Source organism: Mandrillus leucophaeus, unplaced genomic scaffold (assembly GCF_000951045.1).
Source record: "Mandrillus leucophaeus isolate KB7577 unplaced genomic scaffold, Mleu.le_1.0 Scaffold1036, whole genome shotgun sequence".
Classification (NCBI taxonomy): domain Eukaryota; kingdom Metazoa; phylum Chordata; class Mammalia; order Primates; family Cercopithecidae; genus Mandrillus; species Mandrillus leucophaeus.
The window spans coordinates 577,116-588,429 of NW_012098499.1; the positions used below are offsets into that span (position 1 = coordinate 577,116).

At 39.9% G+C, this 11,314-nt stretch overlaps 1 pseudogene; it reads left to right on the forward strand.

Moving 5' to 3' along the window:
• Positions 1–734: 734 nt before the first annotated feature.
• LOC105538995 lies at positions 735–2,033 on the forward strand (annotated as a pseudogene).
• Positions 2,034–11,314: the final 9,281 nt, after the last annotated feature.

The following is an 11,314-nucleotide window of genomic DNA, read 5'->3' on the forward strand; positions in this document are numbered from 1 at the left end:
AATTCTTCTGCTTCCACCATAACTGTCCTGTTAAACTCATCTCTGATTGTTGTAAAACTACTCCAAACATAAAGGTCCCATGTGATTGTCCTTGTTGTAATTGTTCTCAAAGATGTTTAACACCAGGCCAGTGGCTCATGCCTGTATCCAAGCACTTTGGGAGGTGGAGGCAGGTGGATCACCTGAGATCAGGAGTTTGAGACCAGCCTGGCCAACATAGTGAAGACCCGTCTCTACTAAAAATACAAAAATTAGGCCGGGCATGGTGGCTCACGCCTGTAATCTCAGCACTTTGGGAGGCCGAGACGGGCGGATAACGAGGTCAGGAGATCGAGACCATCCTGGCCAACACGGTGAAACCCCGTCTCTCCTGAAAAACAAAACATTAGCCGGGCATCGTGGCAGGCGCCTGTAGTCCCAGCTACTCGGGAGGCTGAGGCAGGAGAATGGCATAAACCCGGGAGGCGGAGCTTGCAGTGTGCTGAGATGGTGCCACTGCACTCCAGCCTGGACAGCACAGTGAGACTCCATCTCAAAAAAAAAAAAAAATTTAGCTGGGGGTGGTGGCAGGTGCCTGTAATCCCAGCTACTCGGGAGACTGAGACAGGAGAATCACTTGAACTTGGGGGCAGAGGTTGTAGTGAGCTGAGATTGTGCCATTGCACTCCACCAGCCTGGGCAACAAGAGGGAAACTTCGTCTAAAAAAAAAAGTTTTTGTTTACTTTGTTGCAGCATGAAGAGCCCCACCCCCTTTCTCTGCCGAATCACCAAGGCGGCTGGGAGCCTGAACACATGTCCTGAAAACTGGAGGGCGGCAGTATGACGAGCAGGCCCTCATTGCTGCTCAGTAATGCGGGGCTTAGATTCGCATGCTCTATGCTCACTTCTACTTTGACCAAACCAACTATACCCCTGAATTTCCTTCCCACAAGGTTCTAGTGTTTGAGGGTGATGATGGATTCTCTGTGTAGGAGAGCAATGCTATTGCCACCGATGTGAGCAATGAGGAGCTGTGGGGAAGTGCTCCAGAGGCAGCAGCCCAGGCAGTGCAGTGGGTGAACTTTGCTGATGATAGCCAGTACCTGGGTGCTTCCACCTTGAGCAAAATGCACCATGACAAACAGGCCACCAGGATGCAAGGGAGGAGGTGAGGTGAAATCTGGGGCTGCTGGATGCTCACTTGAAGATGAGGATTTTTCTGGTGGGTGAACGAGTGACACTGGCTGACATCATAGTTATCTGCACCTTGTTGCGACTCTATAAACAGGTAGATTCTAGAGCTTTCTTTCTACCAGGGCATTCTCATGATCAACCGCTGTTTCGTCACCTACATTTACCAGCCTCAGTTCCAGGCTGTCTTGGGTGGAAATGAAACTGTGTGAGAACATGGCCCACTTTGATGCTAAAATATTTGCAGAGAGTCAGCCTTAAAAGGACACTCCACGGAAAGAGAGGGGCTCACGGGAAGAGAAACAGAAGCCCCAAGGTGAGCAGAAGGAGAAGGTGGCCGCCCCTACTCCTGAGGCAGAGATGGAAGAATGTGAGCAGCCCAAGAATACCTTTGAGTTGGATGAATTTTAAGCACAAGTACTCCATCGAGGACACACCCTCTGAGGCACTGCCATGTTTTGGGGAGCACTTTGATAAAGATGGCTGGTCCCTGTGATACTCTTGAGTATCTCTTCCCTGAAGAACTCACCCAAACCTTCACGAGTCGCAGTCTCATTGGAATGTTCCAGCGATTGGACGAGCTGAGGAAGATGCCTTTGCCAGTGTCATCCTCTTTGGGATTAACAATAGCAGCTCCATTTCTGGAGTCTGGGTCTTCCAAGGCCAAGAGCTTGCCTTTCCACTGAGTCCAGACTGGCAGGTGGACTCTGAGTCATATAAAAGGTGGGAACTGGATCCTGGAAGTAAGGAGACCCAGACACTGTTTGGAGAATACTTTTCCTGGGAGGGGGTCTTCAAGCATTTGGGCAAAGCCTTCAGTAAGGGCAAGATCTCCAAGAGAACATTTTTTACCATTGTCTAGCAGCCTGCACCTGCCCTTCATGAAGATGGGGATCATTAAAGGAAATTGAACATTGGCAATAAAAAGATGTTTTCATTCAACTGCTCATCAGCTGTTTAGAACCCCATTCTGTTGTTTCCCTGAGCGTAATCCAGACTTTGTTTTCACACTTCCAAAGATGAGTGGTTCACTAGGGCAACTTACTAGGTGCCAGATACTTTGGACTCTAAAGTCAGATGGAAGTGGGTTTAGATGCTGCCTCTGTCAAATCTTTGTGATATCTTGGACAAAGTATTTAAGCTAAATGTCTGGGGTTATTCTTTTTTTTTAATGTGAAATAGGAATTATAACACCTAGCTCTCAGACTTGTTAAAAGACTCACATGTGATGATGCATGTAAACAGCAAATAGCACAGCCTTTGACACAGAATATGTTAACATATAATAGATTTAAAAACTTACAATTTTAATTGAAAAAAGGACAATTAAAAATAATTATTTAATTGAAAAAGCATTCTTTTCAATAAGATTCTTTTTTAATTGAAAATAATTTAAATTTAATTTTTCAAGTAAAAAACAATTCTTTTCAATTAAAGAAGAATCCTGTATTTGAACAAAAATTATTTTTCAATTAAAAAAGAATTTTTAATGAAAACAACAAGAAAGATTCTACCAGTCTTTGATTGGTGAAATATTTCTTAATCATTTTGGCTGAAAGTGTCTTTCTCTAATTCCCAAGCATTGGCCATAGTTATTGCTCTTGGAAGTGACCAACAAGTGTAATCTATTTTCCCATTACAGCTCTCCAATCATTAAATCTTCTCTCCTTCATGGTAAGCATCTCAATTTCTTCAAACTTTCCTTAAAGAACATGCTTTTAAGGCCCCTCTCTATCATTGTTGCTACTTTTTAAAATTCGCTCCAAGGTGTCCCTATTCATCCAGAATGGAGAAGGTGGAATTTGATCTGATAGTTGAAGGATTATTAAATTTTATGGAATATCTTCAGAGATGGTGATGAGTGACATAAGTTGCAGTGAGGCGGTGGGATCAGAAGTGTTTGCTATAAAGCCTGAGAATGTAGTTTAGGGAGAGTCTTAAATGCTTTTTCAAAGAACCAATTCTAGGCTGGGCGTGGTGGCTCATACTTGTAATCCCAGCACTTTGGGAGGCCAAGGTGGGTGGATCATCTGAGGTCAGGAGTTTGAGATCAGCCTAGCCAACATGGTGAAATCCCCTCTCCACTAAAAATACAAAAATTAGCTGGGCACCATCGTGCTCACCTGTAATCCCAGCTACTCAGGAAGTTGAGGCAGGAGAACTGCTTGAATCTGGAAAGTGGAGGTTGCAGTGAGCTGAGATCGTGCCACTGCACTCCAGCCTGGGCGACAGGGAGAGACTCATGTCAAAAAAAAAAAAAAAAATCAATTATATTCGTATTCATTTGACAGCAAAATATCCTCAGTGTGTTTGGAGTGGGTGTGAGACATGATCAGATGGTCATTTTGGTGCATTATTCGTATAGTGGATGTAAAGGAAAAGAGAGAGAAATAAGGGAATCGTTCATGTGTATTAATTGAGAATCAATATTAATAGTAGTGTGACCTGGAGAAAGAGACAGATGTGAGGTCTATGTTAGCTATTTACAGGAATTATTTTAACTTTCCCTATTTCCTAGAATATCAAATATGAATATGCTTGTCCACTTTTCTTCTTTTAAAACAAATGCTTATTAAATGTCAATTTTTAAAAAACAAAGTGTTATTTATAAATGCCAGTACTTTAGTCTGTTTGTGTTGTTATAAAGGAATACCTGAGGCTATAATTTATAAACAAAAGAGGTTTATTTGTCTCACAGCTCTGCAGGCTGTACAAGAAGCATGGTCCCAACATTTGCTTCCAGTGATGTCCTCAGGAAGCTTCCACTCATGGCGGAAGGTGCAGGGGTGCAAGCATCACATGGTGAGGGAGGAGGGACCAGGATGAGGAGCCAGGCTTCTTTTAACAATCAGATTTCTCAGGAATGAATAGAGTGAGAACTCCTTCATTATCGTGAGAACAGTTCATGACAGATCTGCCTCCATGACTCAAACACCTGCCACCAGGGCCCACCTCCAACTTTAAGGATCAAATTTCAACATAAGATTTGAAGAGGACAAATACCCAAACTAGATCATGCAGAGAATTAAAAAAATCAAAAATAAAACATTGGAGATGTTTGTAGTTCAGGATAATGTGATTTTTAAAAAGTTTCATAGAACAGAGAGCATTTGAACTTTACTTATAAGAATGGTTATGTATTAATTCTGTGACAAAAGAAAATACGGCATTCCAAGTGGAAAAAACAAGGTGAGTAAAGGAAGGTAAAAGACCAGGTTATATTCAAGGAAAATTTTATTAGTTTACAGTTGTGTTGTATAATACTGTAGCCACTAGCCATATATGAACACAAAAAATTAGTTAAATCAAATTCAAAAGTCAATTCCACAGTCACACTAGTCACATTCCAAGTGCTTATAAGTTGTATATAGCTAATGGCTAGTATACTGAACAGCACAGCTATAGAACATTTCCATCATTGCACAAAGTTCTATTGAGCAGTGCTGGGCTAAAGAATGATGCTGCATATAGAGAAGTAAGAAATTATCAGATTTACACACACGCACACTCACACATACAGACACACCCCTGATTTTGAGTCTGAATTTTATTCTGTTGGTATATCAACATCTGTTTTGGTTAAAAGAAACAAAATGTAACTTAAACTGGCTTAAACAACAAATGGAGTTTGTTAGCTCAATTATCTGAAAAGTTCAGAAATAACCTCGGCTTCATAAATAGCTCCTTCAAGCTTTTGCTGAGCTTCCATTTGATCTTCTCTTGTCTTTTTTCTTCTGTGTATTGGCTTTACCCTCAGAATGGCTTTCCAATATAGAAAAATAGCTGAAGTAGCTCTAGGTCTCAAGCTCCCAAATGACATTGTCATACCTGAGACTGGGTAGTTTATAAAGAACAGAAATGTGTTGGCTCACAGTTCTGGAAGCTGGGAAGTCCAAGATCGAGGGATTGCATCTACTGAGGGTCTTGCACCATCACATGGTGGAAGGCATTGTGTGGGTGACAGAAAAAAATAAAGAAAATGAGAGAGAGCGAGCAAAACTCACCTTTACAACAAATCCACTGTTGTGATAATAAACCCACTACTGTGATAACAACATTAATCTATTTATAAGGAAAGAACCATACACCTCTTAAAGTCCCTACCCCTCAACACTGTTGCATTGGGGATTAAGTTTCCAATAGAAGAACTTTGGGGAACACATTCAAACCACAGTACACATGATTCAGAAGAAGAGAGCTTATCTTCTTTTTTATTGAGATGAAGTGCTGTTCTTGTTGCCCAGGCTGGAGTGCAATGGCACAGTCTCAGCTCACTGCAACCTCCGCCTCCCAGTTTCAAGTGATTCTCCTGTCTTAGCCTCCCAAGTAGCTGGTATTACAGGTGCCCACCACCATGCCCAGCTTTTTTTTTTTTTTTGTATTTTTAGTAGAGATGGGGTTTCACCATGTTGGCCAGGCTAGTCTTGAACTCCTGACCTCAGGTGATCCAACCGCCTCAGCCTCCTAAAGTGCTCTTCTTCTGGATCTTGACCATAGAAAAATAAATTCCTGCACCTTTTTGAACCTGCCCCATTTATGTGCCTGCCCACTCCTGCACTCTTTTGCTATAGCCAAGGGAGTGTCATGTACTGACTGATGCCTGACACAATCAGCGTGGCATGAGAGATAGCATAATGTAAATGGGCTTAGGCCCATCTGGGCCAATCTTTGAGGTGAAGGTGGAGTCAGTTCTACCCATAAGCCATCTGGATTCCACCCAGCCTGGGTGTGGTTAAATGGGGCTCTTTTTAAAAGGCCATTCCTGTTGCAATTCCCAATATGAAATCATTATGTAATTTTATTTTTTTAAATGACAAATCTTTACTTTATTTGACTTGATTAGGTTTGAAAATCTTTAAACTGTAATACAGATAAAACAGAGAAGAGATACAGCAAAGAATAGCCAGAACTGTGTTTTTTTTTAAAGTGTTATGGTTTTATTTAAAAAACATAAATTCACAAAAGGTAATTAAGTTCAAAACTTTAAGGAACTGTTTGTAAGGCACTTAACACACAATATCCATACTGCTATATGAAGAATATTAAAATCCATGCACCGTGTAATTAAATAAAATCTAAATTATCCTATTGCTACTCTCTAAACTGCTCTCATGACACAACAAATAAAAAACAAATTTTAAAAATTATTAAAAACATTACCAAACAAAGAAAAAGTCTTCAAACTAGAGATCTTAGAGTCAGCTATGAAAATGATCAACTCGCCGTGAAAAAAAAACAGTTTGACACATTATGAATGAAGTGAACCACATTAAATCTGTGTAAAATTAGTCACGTCTTAATTGATGGCTAATCATCACTAACAAAAAAAATGAGAAAAGCTAAAATTCCATATAAATGTATATGGAACTTGACGACGATATCAATGAAAATTTTTCACCCTATAAAATATTACCGTTAACACATTAAAACAGCTCATTTTGCATAATGACAATGTGAAAATAGTAGAACACATACTTCCCATGAAAAGTTACATGTTACTTTCTACAGAAATAACGATAAATGACTATCCTATTGCAAAATCAGCGGGATCAGGGAGTCTGGTTTTAGAATGATCTTGTTATCTCTTTCATTCTCTTATTCTTAACATCTTTTTTCCTCTTTTTCCCCCAAAAGTGTTCTTCTTTATCTTCTACTCTTTCTGTCTTTGTCAGCATAGCTATCATCATATTTATTCTAAAATTCTTCTTTCTTTGAAAATGAGCAACCTATTTCCTGTTTTCCCTTTTCCAATTCTGAACTTGCTACATCTTGTCCTCATTCTCCTCCTCTTCCTCTTCCTCATATTTTCTGGGTGGACCAGCTCATCTTCCACATCACCTTCATTATCTCTATTTTCATACTCATCCTCTTCTTAGGAGTTGACATTCATTATCTTTCTTCCCAAATCCCTCTAAGTGTGTTTTGCTGCAGCAGTTGAAAAATATACTTTGTCTAAGAACATTTGGGACTGCTAAATAAGTCAAGATTTTACAGAAGTCTACGAAACTGAGCTTTTTAAGTTTTGGTTTCATTCCAAATGAAATCGTTAGAATTTTGGCATTTTCTTGCCAGGACTTCTAAGCCCCCAGAACTAGTATTGTTACTAAGAAAACCAGTCAATGAAAGAATTATGCTTCAGTCATACATAGAAACACTGGTTCTTTGAAAAGATCATTCAACCCTTCAATTTCTCCATTGATGACTGGCAACTATTAATGACCAATTTGATCACTCAGGCTTTGCATGACTTCCTCCTCCTCTGTTACCACTGGCCTCATTTTTCCCCTCCCTCCTTCTTGTACTAACTCTGATTTCAAAACTTAAAAAATATAGAAAATGAATGAAAAGGAAAACAAATATACCACTCACCTCCAACAAAAAGATATGTAAGATAAAGAACAAAATAGCCAACGGAGTTCAAATACGTGGGATGTTAACTTGGCCTCCTTTTCCTCTTCATCCATACACATCCATAGCTCCTTTCCTTTCAATGGCTGTTCAGAGACTTGCATTATTTTAAAAATATATAATATGATCAGAATTGTAATTTTGGAGTATTATTCAGATGGTGGTGTGTGTAAATTGAACCAGAGAGGAAAAAACCAAGAAGCAGGGAATTAATTAGGAAAGTATTCTATTAACCCAGGCAAGAAAAAAAGTGGGATTAAACAGGCTTTTTTTCTCAGTGGAAAATTAGCAGAGGATAAAATTCCTAGCAGTGCAATGAAGCTATAATTTGTTAGACCTGTCTTGGAAACTAGATGATCAGCAGAGAAATTACAGTGACTTTACTAAGAAAAGGGAGCACAGAAGAAAGATCAGAGGAATGATGGTAAATTCCACTTGGGCACTTATTGAAATTCAGGGGCATCTTCAGCATTTAGGTAAAGTTTTCCCACAGGTAGATGGCAAAATGGAACTGAAAGAGTGGAGTTGAGAGTGGATTCCCAAAGATAGAAAGGCTTGAACAGGCAAAAAAAAAAAAAAAAAATGTGCGTTGAGTACCGTAAAAAAACTGTTATGTATAAGAAAAGATACTTAGCAGTGAATCTGAGAAGCAGCAGTAAGGTAACTTGTAGGAAAATTCTGAGAGTTAATTACCTGGAGTTTGAGAAAGGAGAGAATTTAAGGTGGTAAAGCGTGTCTATTTGGGGAGAGAAAAGAGTGAGAGGGTTTTGTGATTATTCTATAAGTACTTGCAAAGGGTTTAACCTCCCAGATAAAAAGACATATTTCTTTTCCACAGGTAAGAGTGTGGTCCAATTCTAGATGAAATATATAGGCGCGGAGTAGAAAAAAAAAAACACCTCCCATCCCTACTTTTTTTTCTTACTGTTTTTTTCACTCCAGATAAAAGAGAAAGTTGAAATCAGCTTGATGTGGTCTCCACAGAGAGTCAAATACTTCAGCTAGCTTCACGTGGCACTTCCAGAACCACCATCCGCCTTTGTTTACCCTGCTTGTGACCCATTGAGGCTTACTTAGTTGACTTATGTCCAAGGGCTTCCTTGCCTCCTGTTTTCCTGATGGGTTTGGACAAGGGTGAACACTGGTGGACCATCACAGGGCAGTAGTAAAGTGTTATTGAGTATTTTCCTTCTGGTTTTCTCCATGCTGCATCACTGCATGTTGACTCTGTCCCCCTGTGGTGTCTTGTCTACAGTAGGGACCAATGGGATTGGGTCTGGTTTTAGCTCAGAGTTGTGCTGTAAGCATTAATAAATGACCTACAGGTAAGCACTTTGTAATATCCAGGCTCCATAATTCCAGTTTGACTGCCTAAATTTCCCTTTAAACCTCTGACATTCTATGAGTGTGGACTAGTGCTTTGCTGTTCAGTATAAACTGTGAAACAGCAGGATCTACTTTTCCTAGCAACTTGTTAGAAATGCAGAATTACAGACCCTACTCCAAACCTACTGAATTGGAATCTACATTCTCAAAAGATACCCAGATGATTTGTATGTACATTAGGACTTGGGAAATACTGAGATAGTATACAATTACAGTTAAAGAGTATGGAGTTTAGGGGCAGAGTGACCTGCTTGTGAGTTTTGACTCTTCTATTATTTGTTCTATGAACTTGTGACAAGTTACTGACTTTTTTGAATCTCAAGGTCTAATCTGAAAATAATAATCCTAGGGATGTTGTGAAGAGTCAATAAGACAATGCAATTCTGTGCTGTTGTGCAGCACTTATTCATTAAATACTTACAGTTAAAGCCAGTAAGAAGGAGGCCATTAGCCTGAGATTGTCTCTGTAATAGGAACTCCAACATAAGCAAACCAAAACTCAATTAAATGTAAACAGTAAAACACAAGTTAAGTTTAACCAATCAGAAACCTCCAACTAACCTCTAGCTTGGGATTCTTCACTGCATCACACCCCAATAAAGAAATGCCTAGCTGTAGCCTATCAAGTAACTTTCCTATTTTGCTTTCATGGTTGATCTAAAAAAGCTTGCTACTCCCACTGCAGAGAGAGGCTGTCTGAACTTCTGTTTCTGTTTTCCTTTTGGCTTTCCTGCTTGATTCATGAATCATTCTTTGCTTAAATAAATTCTGTTAAATTTTTGCTTAAGGTTTTTCTTTTAACATTATGGATACCTCCAATGTTCCAAGCACTGTGCTGGGTGCTCAGCAGTCAACAAGACAGACAGTCCCTGGTCTCATGCAGTTTAGGTTGTTTTCGAGTCCTATGGACCACAGTTATGCTTTGGTCCTGGAACGAGGAAGCATGATGCAGTAGATAGATTATTGACCTCAAGGGTGAAAATACATAGATTGCAACCCTCCTTCTTTTAAACGCATACTGAAGGGCCTTAAACAAGTCATTTCAGCTTTAGGAATCTTGTCTGCAAATGGAATCTTAAGAATTTTCGACTGCTTAAGCATATTCCAAACTGCGTTTCACAGAACACTAAACTTATGAGCTTCTCCGTGGAGGAGATAAGAAAGACACGTGACCAAATAAGTTTGGGAACTTAAGGAAATCACAAGTGAAACATTTCTTTAGCTTGAAGTAATTTTCCATTTCTGACCCTTATTATTGACAAAGACTTTCTTTCCTCCTTTCCTTCTTCTTTCTCTCTCTCTCTCCCTTCCCTCCTTTCCTCTCGCCCTTCCTCCCTTCTTTCCTTCCTTTTTCTTTCTGTCTGTTGCAGTAATTTGGGAAGATGTTAGACTGTTTCCCTAAGACCATTGATGGATATGATAGTTTGAGGATCTATTTTAGTCAGGAGGGAAGAAGTATTTTTCAAGGGCAGTTATCCACAGACCTGGTCAGGATGACTCCATGGTTGTCAGATTTCCCAAAAGAAAGCACCAAGGGTTAAGAAAAGGGCAAGAAGGGATTTGGAGCATATCTTTAAGAGTTGTTTGACATTGAGCAAGCCTCTGGCCCCTCAGTTTCTGAGTCTGGAAGAGGGTGTGGGGTCTGCCTGGTGGTTCTGCCATGGTCTGGGAGGCTAAGAGTGTGTCTGAGTTGTATAAAAATCTAATTTTGGAAACGCTTACTTGCCTATGTTTGAGCAGAGAGCTGTGAGTTGGTGTTCATGAATTTTAGAGGCAAACTCTAGTGTTTGTCTTCTTGTTTCAGTTGGAAACTAGGTTTTCTCCAGTGAAAGCTGGCCTTTCTCTCCCAGTTTAAGGACTGGGATGTCCTGTATCTAGTTCAACAAAGGCCTACTACTTACTTAGATTAAGTACCCAAACCTGTATCACTTGCTTAGAGCACTGATTTCAGAAATATGGACATGATCCAGAATGATGCTTGAAGCTTGTCTCAACTGGTATTTTTTGATTGTTCTCTCATGTAAAGTTCTCAAGCCTTTATTCTGAAGAAGAAAAATACGTCTTATCAAGTTCTACATTCTTGAACTTATTTTTCTTCGTACTGATAAATGGAATAGAAACTGTGTAAATAAGTACATTCTGGTTTAGTGCAGTGGGAAAGGAAGGAAGAGGGTGATGCATCAACGATTTAGGGCAGGAGATACAACAGAGGAGAGGGGTTAGGCTGGAGAAATGGGCACTGAGATTAGAGACGAGGGACCTCTGCTTTCATTCAGAAGAGAGGCTCTTCTACCCACATCAATTCAAGACAAAGGCTCAGATGCAATGGCCACAGAAAAGCCCCACTTA